The sequence below is a fragment of the Salmo salar genome, unplaced genomic scaffold (assembly GCF_905237065.1).
Source record: "Salmo salar unplaced genomic scaffold, Ssal_v3.1, whole genome shotgun sequence".
NCBI classification, from domain to species: Eukaryota; Metazoa; Chordata; class Actinopteri; order Salmoniformes; family Salmonidae; genus Salmo; species Salmo salar.
Genome location: NW_025549697.1, coordinates 133,073 through 150,468, shown reverse-complemented (window position 1 = coordinate 150,468; position 17,396 = coordinate 133,073). Strand labels below are relative to the sequence as shown.

Below are 17,396 nucleotides of genomic sequence, written 5' to 3'. Positions count from 1 at the left end.
TTCTTTAGCACCACCTTTGTAAATATTCTATTATGTCTTATTTGAAATCATTATTTTCACACTCCTTACTATTATATTTTACATTTAAATTTCCCCATATCTTTTTTTCATCCAATTCCGGAAAAACTACTTTCCAAAATTTCTCAGCAGCCGGCCTTCTACACACTTTTCCTACCATTATTCTATACAATCTTTTCACTGGTATACTAGATAAATGTACTTTCTTCTTACTGCTACCAATGAACAAATTAGGAAATACAAATAAATCTTCTCTTTCAACTTCACTATTTATTAAATCAACCCATGCTCTTGGTATACTATTCTTTATCTTGTCATACATATTATTCACTGTTCCCCTTCCCACCTCTTCATCCCATTCATTGATTATGTCAAAAATAGCTTCCCCAGGTAAAAACCCTGGAATTACCTCATATGTATAATCTTTTATTTGCCGTAGACCTGCACTCATAAATACTTTATTATACAAAACTTTTTCTTTGTTCTTGATTTTCTCATTCAGAAATATAGGTTGATTCATAATCAGGTCAATATGTCCACATTCATAATATACATTAGGCAACAACTCTGCCCATGCATTTAGCACCTCTTTATAAAAATCTGGTACCTTTTCAAACATTGCCCTTTTAAGCCCCATCAATAAACCATTATCCTCACAACCACCACTCTCCTCTAAGTAGACTCTAAAGAAGTGTTTCCAGCCATAATCTTCACTGTCATACAAATATTTCTTTACTGTTTTTATCCTAATAGCTTTTCTTTTGACATCTAAATCTACAAGTTTTAAACCTCCATCCACATAGTCAGCAATCAATGTTTTCTGAGACATTCTCACTCCTTTACCATCCCATATAAAATTTGTCACCACATTATTCAATTCATTTAGGACCCACTCCGGCATGTCCAGGACTCCCAAAACATACACAAATTTGGATAATACCAAAGCATTTGCAACAATTACTTTCCCTTGTAACTTTAGTTTTCTATTTTTCCAGAAATTCAACGTTAGCTTGACTTTATTAAGGATCCCAGTCCAAGTTATATCTTTTGCCTCTTTCTCCTTTACACCAATGTTTACTCCCAGCACTTTAATAAAATCCTTTGCGCTCTTGAATGGAATCTCACACCCGTTTACATTGATATCCCCAACAAACATTATTTCAGTCTTCTCTATATTAACTTTAGCACCCGATGCCTTGCCATATATATCTATGATCCCCATAATGCTTCCAATACTTTCTATATCCTTCACAGTACAAGTAGTGTCATCAGCGTACTGATGTACAACACTGACACCACCACCTGGGATTCCAACACCCCTTACTTCTTTATTACTATTTATCAATGTAGCTAACGGTTCTGTAGAAACACTGTACAGCAGAGCTGACAAAGGACAGCCCTGCCTTACTGACCTCTCCACAGGGAAAGTATCTGTTAACACTCCGTTACATTTAACACAACTTTTAGCCCCACTATACAACAGGTTGATCCAAGATACAAACTTTGGCCCAAACCCAAACCTCTCCAAAGTCTGTAATAAAAAGCTGTGCTCCACTCTATCGAAAGCTTTGTTAAAGTCCAAACTTAAAACTATACCACCTTCATTTTTCATTTGATTAACAACATCCCTAATTGTACAAATTACATCTGCAATATCTCTTCCAGGTATGCCGTAGGCTTGTGTTGATTCAATAATACTCCCAATCACCTTTTTCATCCTATTCGCTAACACTTTAGTCAGTATCTTATAATCCGAATTTAGAAGGCTAATAGGCCTATAATTTTCTAACTTTAATCTACTGCCCCTATTTTTGAATAAGATCGTTAACATTCCAGTTGACATAGACTCAGGGATTTCCTTATTCTCTTCCATATAATGAAACACCCTCACTAAAATGGGTGCCAAAATATCTACAAAGACTTTATAGAACTCATTTGTTAAACCATCCAAACCCGGACTTTTATTACCTTGCGTGCTAACAATTGCTTCCTTGATTTCCATAATCGAAATCTCTTCATCACACATCATTCTATCTGCCTGCGATACTTTGGCACTAATTGTATCCAACACTTTTACAACACACACTTTATCTACATCATTCTTTTTGTAAAGATTTCTGTAAAAGGTTTCAACTGTCTCTAAGATCCCAACAAAATCGTTTACCTTTACACCTCTTTCATCTTCCAACTCTACAATGTAACTCTTAGTTTGTTTTCTTTTTCCAGACCCCAAAAAAGGATGTACATTTCTCTCCCTCCAAAGCGTACTGTGCCCTGCTCCTAACAATAGCACCCAAACATTTATTTTTTTCATAACGACCCAGCTCTGCATGGATTTTCAAATAATTCACAACATCATAGTCTGGATCCGTATCAGCCTTTTCAAGTTCATGCAACATCCTATTCCTAAGCATTATTTCTTTCTGCTTATCTAAACGGTTATGATTTTTTGCGTACCTAATACTCCTATTTTTTACTTTTACTTTCACTTCCTCCCACCATAAACACACATTCTCTTTTAACAGTACATTAGACATTTCATCATTAATACATTCAACAATTTCATTTCTATATCCTTCCTCCTTTAACAGACTGGCATTTAAACACCAGACACCTCCCCTCTCCTCTCCACACCAAAACCCATTTGAAATGACATTACTGCATGATCACTATATGCTGTAAAGGTATATGACACCTTCTTAACATTCTGCACCAATTCTTGTTTTGCTAGACATAAATCAATTCTGCTTTGTTTTAATTCCTTTAGAACCACCTGCCTTCTAGAGAATACTCTTCTGTTTGGATTTTCAGCCCTCCATATATCTACTAGATTCTCCTCATTCATAAGTTTCCATAATGCATTTCTAGAAGAGTCATATCTGAATTTAGCACAACTAGAGGCATCCATTCTACTACACCTCACATTAAAATCTCCTATCAGTATACAGTTTTCTGAGCACAGTGTTTTTAATTTGTGAAACATTTCTCTCCTTTCAGATTCAATGTTTGAAGCATAAACATTAATTAAACGAAAAACTACATTTTGAACTTCAAATTCAATTACAATAAGTCTGCCATCATTGTCAGCATATATTTCTTTTACATTTTGCACCACATCATTTTTTATCAAAATAGCCACACCACATGTTTTATCCCCTCCATGACTACAAAAATTAAATCTGACCATTTACTCTTAATCTCCTGCATTTTGGAGTCTGTCCAATTGGTCTCTTGAAAACACAACATGTCTGCCTTAACAGACACTAATACCTGCTCAAATTTGCTCATGTTTCTCAAACTGTTACCATTTAGGGATGCGACTGTAATCATTATGAATGTGTGCAGAAGTATAATCAGAGCCAAACAAGTCCTTAAAAATCCTACTTTTTCTTTTTTCCAAAACCCATCATCTCCCTGGTTTTCGACAATGACCTCTTATTTTTTACAAACAACTGAAGATCCTCACTATCTATTTCATCATCCGTCTCTTTATTTGGATTTTTGGGGGAGCGGCGGGGAAGCCTTTTGAAAAGTGCGCTTTAACAGTGCCCGTGACTTCAGTGGACCCAGCCCACTCTTTGGTGTAATTTTTACACAGGCTTAAAGCTGGCTCAGGCACCTGAGAAGCACCTTGCACCATCTCTACCTGTGTATGTCTTTCACCCATCATGTGCTGCTGTTCCACCTTGTCAGCAGCAGAGACTAAAACGGCGTCTCGTGCTTTGCCAGGAGACATTACAGGCTCTTCAAGCTTATCTGCCACTGTCTCTGGAGTCACACTCTCCATGTCACTCTCATCCTCCCTCTCCATAGGCACACTCCCCTCTTCCTCAGACGTGAGGTCCATTGTTTGCAAAAGTAAGTGATTTTCTCCCCTTATTACAGCTACATCTAACTTTAGGTCTGTCACACATTTTGCACACATTTCCTATGTTCCGACATTCTCTGGCATAATGCCCTTGTTCACTACATTTGTGGCATGTGAATTCCGGACATTCCTTAAGTATGTGCCCCGGCTGAATACATAATCTACATACCTTCACTTGATTGTCGTGGATTACACGAAAATATTCAAATCCCTCGACAGTGTTAAATTTAGTAGAATATGGCAAGGATTGCACATTGTCTGTAAACTTTACCTTGCAAAATCTTGTCCCATCTACAATGTCCGTTCCTGGCCACATCCTCCTCTTGATTGGCGTGGTCGCCTTCACCTTCCAGCCTTTTAGTTTCTCTTCTATCTCCTCATCCGTAATGTATGCGGGCAAGTTCAAAAAGGACACCACCAGCTCATCGTTCCCTAGTTCTTTAGCCATGATTTGACAGTTCTTTATCTTTAGCCCGTCTATTAGTCTTTCTTTTCCATTTACATGAGACATTGTTACTTCATACTTATTCCCGTCTTTCATTCGACATCCCAGTATTGTTCCGCAAACTTCCTTTATTCCTCTCAGCAATTCCATCGTTGTTATTTTCCCTTCTCCACTTATTTCCACGTTCACCGTCAGTTCCTTCTCATATGTTCTTTTTTCAGTTCTTCGTTTAACATTCTGATTTCACTGTTGTCCTTTCTCGTCGTCGTTTGTATTCTTGATGTCGAAGCCATGTTGTCCGTCCGGTTATTTTAAGCAATATCCCCCAAACAGCTCACGCTGATGGGGGACAATAGCAAAAACGTTTCACAGAAACTTCACTACAGTCACTCACAAACTTTCAAACTTATAAGTCAACTAGACCTCCAAAAAAACGATATTCTCTCTCAAGCACTCAGACACCTGCTTCTCTTCCACTTCCTGAAACTCCAAAAAGGGGCGTGTGAAGCAAACGTGATAACCACTAGACCACAGAAACTACTGCTTGATTTTCCTGCAAGAAGTAAACCGAATTTTACAGATATTCAGGGCACGTATTCGAATTTCCAAAATAAAGAATTCATGAAATTTTCTGTTACCACTACGGTACTTCAGAATGTGTCAATGAGTGTTGTTTCCGCCCTGTTTCGAACCAGGGACCTTTCGCGTGTGAAGCAAACGTGATAACCACTACACCACAGAAACTACTGCTACAATTAGCTGCAAGGAGTAAACCGAATTTTAAAAATATTCATGGCACGTATTGGAATTTCCAAAATACAGAATTTATGAAAATAACTATTCTCTGTTGAAAGTACAGTACCTACTGCACGTGTCAAAGAGCTCTGTTTCCGCCCGGTTTCGAACCGAGGACCTTTCGCGTGTTAAGCGAACGTGATAACCGCTACACTACAGAAACTGCTTCAACAATTAGCTGCAAGGAGTAAACCGAATTTTACAGATATTCATGGCACGTGTTCAAATTTCCAAAATTAGGCATTTATGAAAATAACTATTCTCTGTTAAAAGTACAGTACCTACTGCACATGTCAAAGAGCACTGTTTCCGCCCGGTTTCGAACCGAGGACCTTTCACGTGTAAAGCGAACGTGATAACCACTACACTACAGACACTGCTGCTACATTTTCAGCTGCAAGGAGTAAACCGAATTTTACAGATATTCATGGCACGTGTTCAAATTTCCAAATTTAGGCATTTATGAAAATAACTATTCTCTGTTAAAAGTACTGTACCTACTGCAGTTGTCAAAGAGCACTGTTTCCGCCCGGTTTCGAACCGAGGACCTTTCGCGTGTAAAGCGAACGTGATAACCACTACACTACAGAAACTTCTGCTTGATTTTCCTGCAAGAAGTAAACCGAATTTTACAGATATTCATGGCACGTATTCGAATTTCCAAAATTACGCATTTATGAAAATAACTATTCTCTGTTAAAAGTACAGTACCTACTGCACATGTCAAAGAGCACTGTTTCCTCCCGGTTTCAAACCGAGGACCTTTCACGTGTAAAGCTAACGTGATAACCACTACACTACAGAAACTGCTGCTACATTTATCTGCAAGGAGTAAACCGAATTTTACAGATATTCATGGCACGTGTTCAAATTTCCAAAATTAGGCATTTATGAAAATAACTATTCTCTTTTAAAAGTACTGTACCTACTGCAGGTGTCAAAGAGCACTGTTTCCGCCCGAGGACCTTTCGCGTGTAAAGCGAACGTGATAACCACTACACTACAGAAACTTCTGCTTGATTTTCCTGCAAGAAGTAAACCGAATTTTAAAAATATTCATGGCACGTATTCGAATTTCCAAAATAAAGAATTCATGAAATTTTCTGTTACCACTATGGTACTTCAGAATGTGTCAATGAGTTTTGTTTCCGCCCGGTTTCGAACCAGGGACCTTTCGCGTGTGAAGCAAACGTGATAACCACTACACTACAGAAACTGCTGCTACATTTTCGCTGCAAGGAGTAAACCGAATTTTAAAGATATTCATGGCACGTATTCGAATTTCCAAAATACAGAATTCATGAAAATAACAATTCTTTGTTAAAGTACAGTACCTACTGCATGTGTCAAAGAGCTCTGTTTCCGCCCGGTTTCGAACCGAGGACCTTTCGCGTGTTAAGCGAACGTGATTTTATTTTAATTTTTTTGTTATTTTTTTTAATTTTTTTTATCAAAAATGTTTGTTTACAATATTTACAGTACAATCTACTGTTTACAGTACAATCCACAGAGAACAATACAGAAGACACTAGACTAACAGAGGCAGGTGAACAATTCACCCCCTATCAAATTATCAACAAAGAAAATATCAAAACAGTGCTTTCAAAAATTATAAGTGATACCTCCACTCTCCTCTCGTGAAATTAACCCACTCCCTTCAACAAAAGACTCATCAAAATGTTCCATCCCATAATTAAACAACATATCTATGTGTTTACTGAACAGTGCTATAAAGATACTCCACACCTGAACCCTCTTTCTGTCAAAAGAAACATAATTCCTCCTACAAAAAATAGCATACCTCACAAAACTCAAAACCATATTCAACAAACACACATTAGCACCCTCACATTTACCAGACACTCCAAATAACAAAAGTTCCTCCCACGCATACTTTTTCACAAAATCTCCCCCAGTTTCTACATAACATTTCCTTAACTTTACAAAAAAATATTTTTAAATCCTCACATTCTATAAACAAATGCATAAGAGTTTCCGGGAAACGTCCACATACGTCGCATTCCCTTTCTATCTCACAATTAATTTTCTTTAGCACCACCTTTGTAAATATTCTATTATGTCTTAGTTTGAAATCATTATTTTCACACTCCTTACTATTATATTTTACATTTAAATTTCCCCATATCTTTTTTCATCCAATTCCGGAAAAACTACTTTCCAAAATTTCTCAGCAGCCGGCCTTCTACACACTTTTCCTACCATTATTCTATACAATCTTTTCACTGGTATACTAGATAAATGTACTTTCTTCTTACTGCTACCAATGAACAAATTAGGAAATACAAATAAATCTTCTCTTTCAACTTCACTATTTATTAAATCAACCCATGCTCTTGGTATACTATTCTTTATCTTGTCATACATATTATTCACTGTTCCCCTTCCCACCTCTTCATCCCATTCATTGATTATGTCAAAAATAGCTTCCCCAGGTAAAAACCCTGGAATTACCTCATATGTATAATCTTTTATTTGCCGTAGACCTGCACTCATAAATACTTTATTATACAAAACTTTTTCTTTGTTCTTGATTTTCTCATTCAGAAATATAGGTTGATTCATAATCAGGTCAATATGTCCACATTCATAATATACATTAGGCAACAACTCTGCCCATGCATTTAGCACCTCTTTATAAAAATCTGGTACCTTTTCAAACATTGCCCTTTTAAGCCCCATCAATAAACCATTATCCTCACAACCACCACTCTCCTCTAAGTAGACTCTAAAGAAGTGTTTCCAGCCATAATCTTCACTGTCATACAAATATTTCTTTACTGTTTTTATCCTAATAGCTTTTCTTTTGACATCTAAATCTACAAGTTTTAAACCTCCATCCACATAGTCAGCAATCAATGTTTTCTGAGACATTCTCACTCCTTTACCATCCCATATAAAATTTGTCACCACATTATTCAATTCATTTAGGACCCACTCCGGCATGTCGAGGACTCCCAAAACATACACAAATTTGGATAATACCAAAGCATTTGCAACAATTACTTTCCCTTGTAACTTTAGTTTTCTATTTTTCCAGAAATTCAACGTTAGCTTGACTTTATTAAGGATCCCAGTCCAAGTTATATCTTTTGCCTCTTTCTCCTTTACACCAATGTTTACTCCCAGCACTTTAATAAAATCCTTTGCGCTCTTGAATGGAATCTCACACCCGTTTACATTGATATCCCCAACAAACATTATTTCAGTCTTCTCTATATTAACTTTAGCACCCGATGCCTTGCCATATATATCTATGATCCCCATAATGCTTCCAATACTTTCTATATCCTTCACAGTACAAGTAGTGTCATCAGCGTACTGATGTACAACACTGACACCACCACCTGGGATTCCAACACCCCTTACTTCTTTATTACTATTTATCAATGTAGCTAACGGTTCTGTAGAAACACTGTACAGCAGAGCTGACAAAGGACAGCCCTGCCTTACTGACCTCTCCACAGGGAAAGTATCTGTTAACACTCCGTTACATTTAACACAACTTTTAGCCCCACTATACAACAGGTTGATCCAAGATACAAACTTTGGCCCAAACCCAAACCTCTCCAAAGTCTGTAATAAAAAGCTGTGCTCCACTCTATCGAAAGCTTTGTTAAAGTCCAAACTTAAAACTATACCACCTTCATTTTTCATTTGATTAACAACATCCCTAATTGTACAAATTACATCTGCAATATCTCTTCCAGGTATGCCGTAGGCTTGTGTTGATTCAATAATACTCCCAATCACCTTTTTCATCCTATGCGCTAACACTTTAGTCAGTATCTTATAATCCGAATTTAGAAGGCTAATAGGCCTATAATTTTCTAACTTTAATCTACTGCCCCTATTTTTGAATAAGATCGTTAACATTCCAGTTGACATAGACTCAGGGATTTCCTTATTCTCTTCCATATAATGAAACACCCTCACTAAAATGGGTGCCAAAATATCTACAAAGACTTTATAGAACTCATTTGTTAAACCATCCAAACCCGGACTTTTATTACCTTGCGTGCTAACAATTGCTTCCTTGATTTCCATAATCGAAATCTCTTCATCACACATCATTCTATCTGCCTGCGATACTTTGGCACTAATTGTATCCAACACTTTTACAACACACACTTTATCTACATCATTCTTTTTGTAAAGATTTCTGTAAAAGGTTTCAACTGTCTCTAAGATCCCAACAAAATCGTTTACCTTTACACCTCTTTCATCTTCCAACTCTACAATGTAACTCTTAGTTTGTTTTCTTTTTCCAGACCCCAAAAAAAGGATGTACATTTCTCTCCCTCCAAAGCGTACTGTGCCCTGCTCCTAACAATAGCACCCAAACATTTATTTTTTTCATAACGACCCAGCTCTGCATGGATTTTCAAATAATTCACAACATCATAGTCTGGATCCGTATCAGCCTTTTCAAGTTCATGCAACATCCTATTCCTAAGCATTATTTCTTTCTGCTTATCTAAACGGTTATGATTTTTTGCGTACCTAATACTCCTATTTTTTACTTTTACTTTCACTTCCTCCCACCATAAACACACATTCTCTTTTAACAGTACATTAGACATTTCATCATTAATACATTCAACAATTTCATTTCTATATCCTTCCTCCTTTAACAGACTGGCATTTAAACACCAGACACCTCCCCCTCTCCTCTCCACACCAAAACCCATTTGAAATGACATTACTGCATGATCACTATATGCTGTAAAGGTATATGACACCTTCTTAACATTCTGCACCAATTCTTGTTTTGCTAGACATAAATCAATTCTGCTTTGTTTTAATTCCTTTAGAACCACCTGCCTTCTAGAGAATACTCTTCTGTTTGGATTTTCAGCCCTCCATATATCTACTAGATTCTCCTCATTCATAAGTTTCCATAATGCATTTCTAGAAGAGTCATATCTGAATTTAGCACAACTAGAGGCATCCATTCTACTACACCTCACATTAAAATCTCCTATCAGTATACAGTTTTCTGAGCACAGTGTTTTTAATTTGTGAAACATTTCTCTCCTTTCAGATTCAATGTTTGAAGCATAAACATTAATTAAACGAAAAACTACATTTTGAACTTCAAATTCAATTACAATAAGTCTGCCATCATTGTCAGCATATATTTCTTTTACATTTTGCACCACATAATTTTTTATCAAAATAGCCACACCACATGTTTTATCCCCTCCATGACTACAAAAATTAAATCTGACCATTTACTCTTAATCTCCTGCATTTTGGAGTCTGTCCAATTGGTCTCTTGAAAACACAACAATGAGCGTTGTTTCCGCCTGGTTTCGAACCGAGGACCTTTCGCGTGTGAAGCGAACGTGATAACCACTACACTACAGAAACTGCTGTAACACTTACCTGCAAGGAGTAAAACGAATTTTACAGATATTCATGGCACGTGTTCGAATTTCCAAAATTCGGAATTCATGAAAATAACTATTCTCTTTTAAAAGTACAGTACCTACTGCACGTGTCAAACAGCACTGTTTCCGCCCGGTTTCGAACCGAGGACCTTTCGCGTGTAAAGCGAACGTGATAACCACTACACTACAGAAACTGCTGCTTCATTTTCCTGCAAGGAGTGAACCGAATTTTACAGATATTCATGGCACGTATTCGAATTTCCAAAATACGGCATTCATGAAAATAACAATTCTCTGTTAATAGTACAGTACCTACTGCACATGTCAAAGAGCACTGTTTCCGCCCGGTTTCGAACCGAGGACCTTTCACGTGTAAAGCGAACGTGATAACCACTACACTACAGAAACTGCTGCTTCATTTTTCTGCAAGGAGTAAGCCGAATTTTAAAAATATTCATGGCACGTATTCGAATTTCCAAAATAAAGAATTCATGAAATTTTCTGTTACCACTATGGTACTACAGAATGTGTCAATGAGCTTTGTTTCCGCCCGGTTTCGAACCAGGGACCTTTCGCGTGTGAAGCGAACGTGATAACCACTACACCACAGAAACTACTGCTACATTTAGCTGCAAGGAGTAAACCGAATTTAAAAGATATTCATGGCACGTATTCGAATTTCCAAAATAAGAGAATAATGAAATTCTTTGTTAACACTATGGTACTTCTCTGAATGTGTCGATGAGCGCTGTTTCCGCCCGGTTTCGAACCAGGGACCTTTCGCGTGTGAAGCAAACGTGATAACCACTACACTACAGAAACTGCTGCTACATTTAGCTGCAAGGAGTAAACCGAATTTTACAGATATTCATGGCACGTGTTCAAATTTCCAAAATTAGGCATTTATGAAAATAACTATTCTCTGTTAATAGTACAGTACCTACTGCACATGTCAAAGAGCACTGTTTCCGCCCGGTTTCGAACCGAGGACCTTTCACGTGTAAAGCGAACGTGATAACCACTACACTACAGAAACTGCTGCTACATTTATCTGCAAGGAGTAAACCGAATTTTACAGATATTCATGGCACGTATTCGAATTTCCAAAATACAGAATTTATGAAAATAACAATTCTCTGTTAAAAGTACAGTACCTACTGCACTTGTCAAAGAGCTCTGTTTCCGCCCGGTTTCGAACCGAGGACCTTTCGCGTGTTAAGCGAACGTGATAACCGCTACACTACAGAAACTGCTTCAACAATTATCTGCAAGGAGTAAACCGAATTTTACAGATATTCATGGCACGTGTTCGAATTTCCAAAATTAGGCATTTATGAAAATAACTATTCTCTGTTAATAGTACAGTACCTACTGCACATGTCAAAGATCACTGTTTCCTCCCGGTTTCGAACCGAGGACCTTTCGCGTGTAAAGCGAACGTGATAACCACTACACTACAGAAACTGCTGCTTGATTTTCCTGCAAGAAGTAAACCGAATTTTACAGATATTCATGGCACGTATTCGAATTTCCAAAATACAGAATTCATGAAAATAACAATTCTTTGTTGAAAGTACAGTACCTACTGCACGTGTCAAAGAGCTCTGTTTCCGCCCGGTTTCGAACCGAGGACCTTTCGCGTGTTAAGCGAACGTGATAACCACTACACTACAGAAACTGCTTCTACAATTATCTGCAAGGAGTAAACCGAATTTTACAGATATTCAGGGCACGTGTTGAAATTTCCAAAATTAGGCATTTATGAAAATAACTATTCTCTGTTAAAAGTACAGTACCTACTGCACGTGTCAAAGAGCACTGTTTCCTCCCGGTTTCAAACCGAGGACCTTTCGCGTGTAAAGCGAACGTGATAACCACTACACTACAGAAACTGCTGCTTGATTTTCCTGCAAGAAGTAAACCGAATTTTACAGATATTCAGGGCACGTATTCGAATTTCCAAAATACAGAATTTATGAAAATAACAATTCTTTGTTGAAAGTACAGTACCTACTGCACGTGTCAAAGAGCTCTGTTTCCGCCCGGTTTCGAACCGAGGACCTTTCGCGTGTTAAGCGAACGTGATTTTTTTTTTTTTTTTTTTTATTATCAAAAATGTTTGTTTACAATATTTACAGTACAATCTACTGTTTACAGTACAATCCACAGAGAACAATACAGAAGACACTAGACTAACAGAGGCAGGTGAACAATTCACCCCCTATCAAATTATCAACAAAGAAAATATCAAAACAGTGCTTTCAAAAATTATAAGTGATACCTCCACTCTCCTCTCGTGAAATTAACCCACTCCCTTCAACAAAAGACTCATCAAAATGTTCCATCCCATAATTAAACAACATATCTATGTGTTTACTGAACAGTGCTATAAAGATACTCCACACCTGAACCCTCTTTCTGTCAAAAGAAACATAATTCCTCCTACAAAAAATAGCATACCTCACAAAACTCAAAACCATATTCAACAAACACACATTAGCACCCTCACATTTACCAGACACTCCAAATAACAAAAGTTCCTCCCACGCATACTTTTTCACGAAATCTCCCCCCCAGTTTCTACATAACATTTCCTTAACTTTACAAAAAAATATTTTAAATCCTCACATTCTATAAACAAATGCATAAGAGTTTCCGGGAAACGTCCACATACGTCGCATTCCCTTTCTATCTCACAATTAATTTTCTTTAGCACCACCTTTGTAAATATTCTATTATGTCTTAGTTTGAAATCATTATTTTCACACTCCTTACTATTATATTTTACATTTAAATTTCCCCATATCTTTTTTTCATCCAATTCCGGAAAAACTACTTTCCAAAATTTCTCAGCAGCCGGCCTTCTACACACTTTTCCTACCATTATTCTATACAATCTTTTCACTGGTATACTAGATAAATGTACTTTCTTCTTACTGCTACCAATGAACAAATTAGGAAATACAAATAAATCTTCTCTTTCAACTTCACTATTTATTAAATCAACCCATGCTCTTGGTATACTATTCTTTATCTTGTCATACATATTATTCACTGTTCCCCTTCCCACCTCTTCATCCCATTCATTGATTATGTCAAAAATAGCTTCCCCAGGTAAAAACCCTGGAATTACCTCATATGTATAATCTTTTATTTGCCGTAGACCTGCACTCATAAATACTTTATTATACAAAACTTTTTCTTTGTTCTTGATTTTCTCATTCAGAAATATAGGTTGATTCATAATCAGGTCAATATGTCCACATTCATAATATACATTAGGCAACAACTCTGCCCATGCATTTAGCACCTCTTTATAAAAATCTGGTACCTTTTCAAACATTGCCCTTTTAAGCCCCATCAATAAACCATTATCCTCACAACCACCACTCTCCTCTAAGTAGACTCTAAAGAAGTGTTTCCAGCCATAATCTTCACTGTCATACAAATATTTCTTTACTGTTTTTATCCTAATAGCTTTTCTTTTGACACCTAAATCTACAAGTTTTAAACCTCCATCCACATAGTCAGCAATCAATGTTTTCTGAGATATTCTCACTCCTTTACCATCCCAAATAAAATTTGACACCACATTATTCAATTCATTTAGGACCCACTCCGGCATGTCCAGGACTCCCAAAACATACACAAATTTGGATAATACCAAAGCATTTGCAACAATTACTTTCCCTTGTAACTTTAGTTTTCTATTTTTCCAGAAATTCAACGTTAGCTTGACTTTATTAAGTATCCCAGTCCAAGTTATATCTTTTGCCTCTTTCTCCTTTACACCAATGTTTACTCCCAGCACTTTAATAAAATCCTTTGCGCTCTTGAATGGAATCTCACACCCGTTTACATTGATATCCCCAACAAACATTATTTCAGTCTTCTCTATATTAACTTTAGCACCCGATGCCTTGCCATATATATCTATGATCCCCATAATGCTTCCAATACTTTCTATATCCTTCACAGTACAAGTAGTGTCATCAGCGTACTGATGTACAACACTGACACCACCACCTGGGATTCCAACACCCCTTACTTCTTTATTACTATTTATCAATGTAGCTAACGGTTCTGTAGAAACACTGTACAGCAGAGCTGACAAAGGACAGCCCTGCCTTACTGACCTCTCCACAGGGAAAGTATCTGTTAACACTCCGTTACATTTAACACAACTTTTAGCCCCACTATACAACAGGTTGATCCAAGATACAAACTTTGGCCCAAACCCAAACCTCTCCAAAGTCTGTAATAAAAAGCTGTGCTCCACTCTATCGAAAGCTTTGTTAAAGTCCAAACTTAAAACTATACCACCTTCATTTTTCATTTGATTAACAACATCCCTAATTGTACAAATTACATCTGCAATATCTCTTCCAGGTATGCCGTAGGCTTGTGTTGATTCAATAATACTCCCAATCACCTTTTTCATCCTATTCGCTAACACTTTAGTCAGTATCTTATAATCCGAATTTAGAAGGCTAATAGGCCTATAATTTTCTAACTTTAATCTACTGCCCCTATTTTTGAATAAGATCGTTAACATTCCAGTTGACATAGACTCAGGGATTTCCTTATTCTCTTCCATATAATGAAACACCCTCACTAAAATGGGTGCCAAAATATCTACAAAGACTTTATAGAACTCATTTGTTAAACCATCCAAACCCGGACTTTTATTACCTTGCGTGCTAACAATTGCTTCCTTGATTTCCATAATCGAAATCTCTTCATCACACATCATTCTATCTGCCTGCGATACTTTGGCACTAATTGTATCCAACACTTTTACAACACACACTTTATCTACATCATTCTTTTTGTAAAGATTTCTGTAAAAGGTTTCAACTGTCTCTAAGATCCCAACAAAATCGTTTACCTTTACACCTCTTTCATCTTCCAACTCTACAATGTAACTCTTAGTTTGTTTTCTTTTTCCAGACCCCAAAAAAAGGATGTACATTTCTCTCCCTCCAAAGCGTACTGTGCCCTGCTCCTAACAATAGCACCCAAACATTTATTTTTTTCATAACGACCCAGCTCTGCATGGATTTTCAAATAATTCACAACATCATAGTCTGGATCCGTATCAGCCTTTTCAAGTTCATGCAACATCCTATTCCTAAGCATTATTTCTTTCTGCTTATCTAAACGGTTATGATTTTTTGCGTACCTAATACTCCTATTTTTTACTTTTACTTTCACTTCCTCCCACCATAAACACACATTCTCTTTTAACAGTACATTAGACATTTCATCATTAATACATTCAACAATTTCATTTCTATATCCTTCCTCCTTTAACAGACTGGCATTTAAACACCAGACACCTCCCCCTCTCCTCTCCACACCAAAACCCATTTGAAATGACATTACTGCATGATCACTATATGCTGTAAAGGTATATGACACCTTCTTAACATTCTGCACCAATTCTTGTTTTGCTAGACATAAATCAATTCTGCTTTGTTTTAATTCCTTTAGAACCACCTGCCTTCTAGAGAATACTCTTCTGTTTGGATTTTCAGCCCTCCATATATCTACTAGATTCTCCTCATTCATAAGTTTCCATAATGCATTTCTAGAAGAGTCATATCTGAATTTAGCACAACTAGAGGCATCCATTCTACTACACCTCACATTAAAATCTCCTATCAGTATACAGTTTTCTGAGCACAGTGTTTTTAATTTGTGAAACATTTCTCCCCTTTCAGATTCAATGTTTGAAGCATAAACATTAATTAAACGAAAAACTACATTTTGAACTTCAAATTCAATTACAATAAGTCTGCCATCATTGTCAGCATATATTTCTTTTACATTTTGCACCACATCATTTTTTATCAAAATAGCCACACCACATGTTTTATCCCCTCCATGACTACAAAAAATTCAATCTGACCATTTACTCTTAATCTCCTGCATTTTGGAGTCTGTCCAATTGGTCTCTTGAAAACACAACATGTCTGCCTTAACAGACACTAATACCTGCTCAAATTTGCTCATGTTTCTCAAACTGTTACCATTTAGGGATGCGACTGTAATCATTATGAATGTGTGCAGAAGTATAATCAGAGCCAAACAAGTCCTTAAAAATCCTACTTTTTCTTTTTTCCAAAACCCATCATCTCCCTGGTTTTCGACAATGACCTCTTATTTTTTACAAACAACTGAAGATCCTCACTATCTATTTCATCATCCGTCTCTTTATTTGGATTTTTGGGGGATCGGCGGGGAAGCCTTTTGAAAAGTGCGCTTTAACAGTGCCCGTGACTTCAGTGGACCCAGCCCACTCTTTGGTGTAATTTTTACACAGGCTTAAAGCTGGCTCAGGCACCTGAGAAGCACCTTGCACCATCTCTACCTGTGTATGTCTTTCACCCATCATGTGCTGCTGTTCCACCTTGTCAGCAGCAGAGACTAAAACGGCGTCTCGTGCTTTGCCAGGAGACATTACAGGCTCTTCAAGCTTATCTGCCACTGTCTCTGGAGTCACACTCTCCATGTCACTCTCATCCTCCCTCTCCATAGGCACACTCCCCTCTTCCTCAGACGTGAGGTCCATTGTTTGCAAAAGTAAGTGATTTTCTCCCTTATTACAGCTACATCTAACTTTAGGTCTGTCACACATTTTGCACACATTTCCTATGTTCCGACATTCTCTGGCATAATGCCCTTGTTCACTACATTTGTGGCATGTGAATTCCGGACATTCCTTAAGTATGTGCCCCGGCTGAATACATAATCTACATACCTTCACTTGATTGTCGTGGATTACACGAAAATATTCAAATCCCTCGACAGTGTTAAATTTAGTAGAATATGGCAAGGATTGCACATTGTCTGTAAA

General features: G+C 37.2%; 15 non-coding genes across 15 annotated transcripts; all 15 read right to left on the bottom strand.

Moving 5' to 3' along the window:
- Window positions 1-5,002: 5,002 nt before the first annotated feature.
- trnav-cac (transfer RNA valine (anticodon CAC)) lies at window positions 5,003-5,075 on the bottom strand. The gene has a single exon. It is a non-coding gene; the product is annotated as a tRNA-Val (tRNA).
- A 141-nt stretch (window positions 5,076-5,216) lies between these two features.
- On the bottom strand, window positions 5,217-5,289 carry trnav-aac (transfer RNA valine (anticodon AAC)). The gene has a single exon. It is a non-coding gene; the product is annotated as a tRNA-Val (tRNA).
- Window positions 5,290-5,430: 141 nt separating this feature from the next.
- trnav-uac (transfer RNA valine (anticodon UAC)) lies at window positions 5,431-5,503 on the bottom strand. The gene has a single exon. It is a non-coding gene; the product is annotated as a tRNA-Val (tRNA).
- Window positions 5,504-5,646: 143 nt separating this feature from the next.
- trnav-uac (transfer RNA valine (anticodon UAC)) lies at window positions 5,647-5,719 on the bottom strand. The gene has a single exon. It is a non-coding gene; the product is annotated as a tRNA-Val (tRNA).
- A 550-nt stretch (window positions 5,720-6,269) lies between these two features.
- Window positions 6,270-6,342, bottom strand: trnav-cac (transfer RNA valine (anticodon CAC)). Its single transcript has one exon. It is a non-coding gene; the product is annotated as a tRNA-Val (tRNA).
- Window positions 6,343-10,444: 4,102 nt separating this feature from the next.
- On the bottom strand, window positions 10,445-10,517 carry trnav-cac (transfer RNA valine (anticodon CAC)). Its single transcript has one exon. It is a non-coding gene; the product is annotated as a tRNA-Val (tRNA).
- Window positions 10,518-10,658: 141 nt separating this feature from the next.
- trnav-uac (transfer RNA valine (anticodon UAC)) lies at window positions 10,659-10,731 on the bottom strand. Its single transcript has one exon. It is a non-coding gene; the product is annotated as a tRNA-Val (tRNA).
- Window positions 10,732-10,872: 141 nt separating this feature from the next.
- On the bottom strand, window positions 10,873-10,945 carry trnav-uac (transfer RNA valine (anticodon UAC)). The gene has a single exon. It is a non-coding gene; the product is annotated as a tRNA-Val (tRNA).
- A 133-nt stretch (window positions 10,946-11,078) lies between these two features.
- trnav-cac (transfer RNA valine (anticodon CAC)) lies at window positions 11,079-11,151 on the bottom strand. The gene has a single exon. It is a non-coding gene; the product is annotated as a tRNA-Val (tRNA).
- A 135-nt stretch (window positions 11,152-11,286) lies between these two features.
- Window positions 11,287-11,359, bottom strand: trnav-cac (transfer RNA valine (anticodon CAC)). Its single transcript has one exon. It is a non-coding gene; the product is annotated as a tRNA-Val (tRNA).
- A 141-nt stretch (window positions 11,360-11,500) lies between these two features.
- trnav-uac (transfer RNA valine (anticodon UAC)) lies at window positions 11,501-11,573 on the bottom strand. The gene has a single exon. It is a non-coding gene; the product is annotated as a tRNA-Val (tRNA).
- A 141-nt stretch (window positions 11,574-11,714) lies between these two features.
- trnav-aac (transfer RNA valine (anticodon AAC)) lies at window positions 11,715-11,787 on the bottom strand. The gene has a single exon. It is a non-coding gene; the product is annotated as a tRNA-Val (tRNA).
- A 141-nt stretch (window positions 11,788-11,928) lies between these two features.
- Window positions 11,929-12,001, bottom strand: trnav-uac (transfer RNA valine (anticodon UAC)). Its single transcript has one exon. It is a non-coding gene; the product is annotated as a tRNA-Val (tRNA).
- A 141-nt stretch (window positions 12,002-12,142) lies between these two features.
- On the bottom strand, window positions 12,143-12,215 carry trnav-aac (transfer RNA valine (anticodon AAC)). Its single transcript has one exon. It is a non-coding gene; the product is annotated as a tRNA-Val (tRNA).
- Window positions 12,216-12,356: 141 nt separating this feature from the next.
- Window positions 12,357-12,429, bottom strand: trnav-uac (transfer RNA valine (anticodon UAC)). Its single transcript has one exon. It is a non-coding gene; the product is annotated as a tRNA-Val (tRNA).
- Window positions 12,430-17,396: the final 4,967 nt, after the last annotated feature.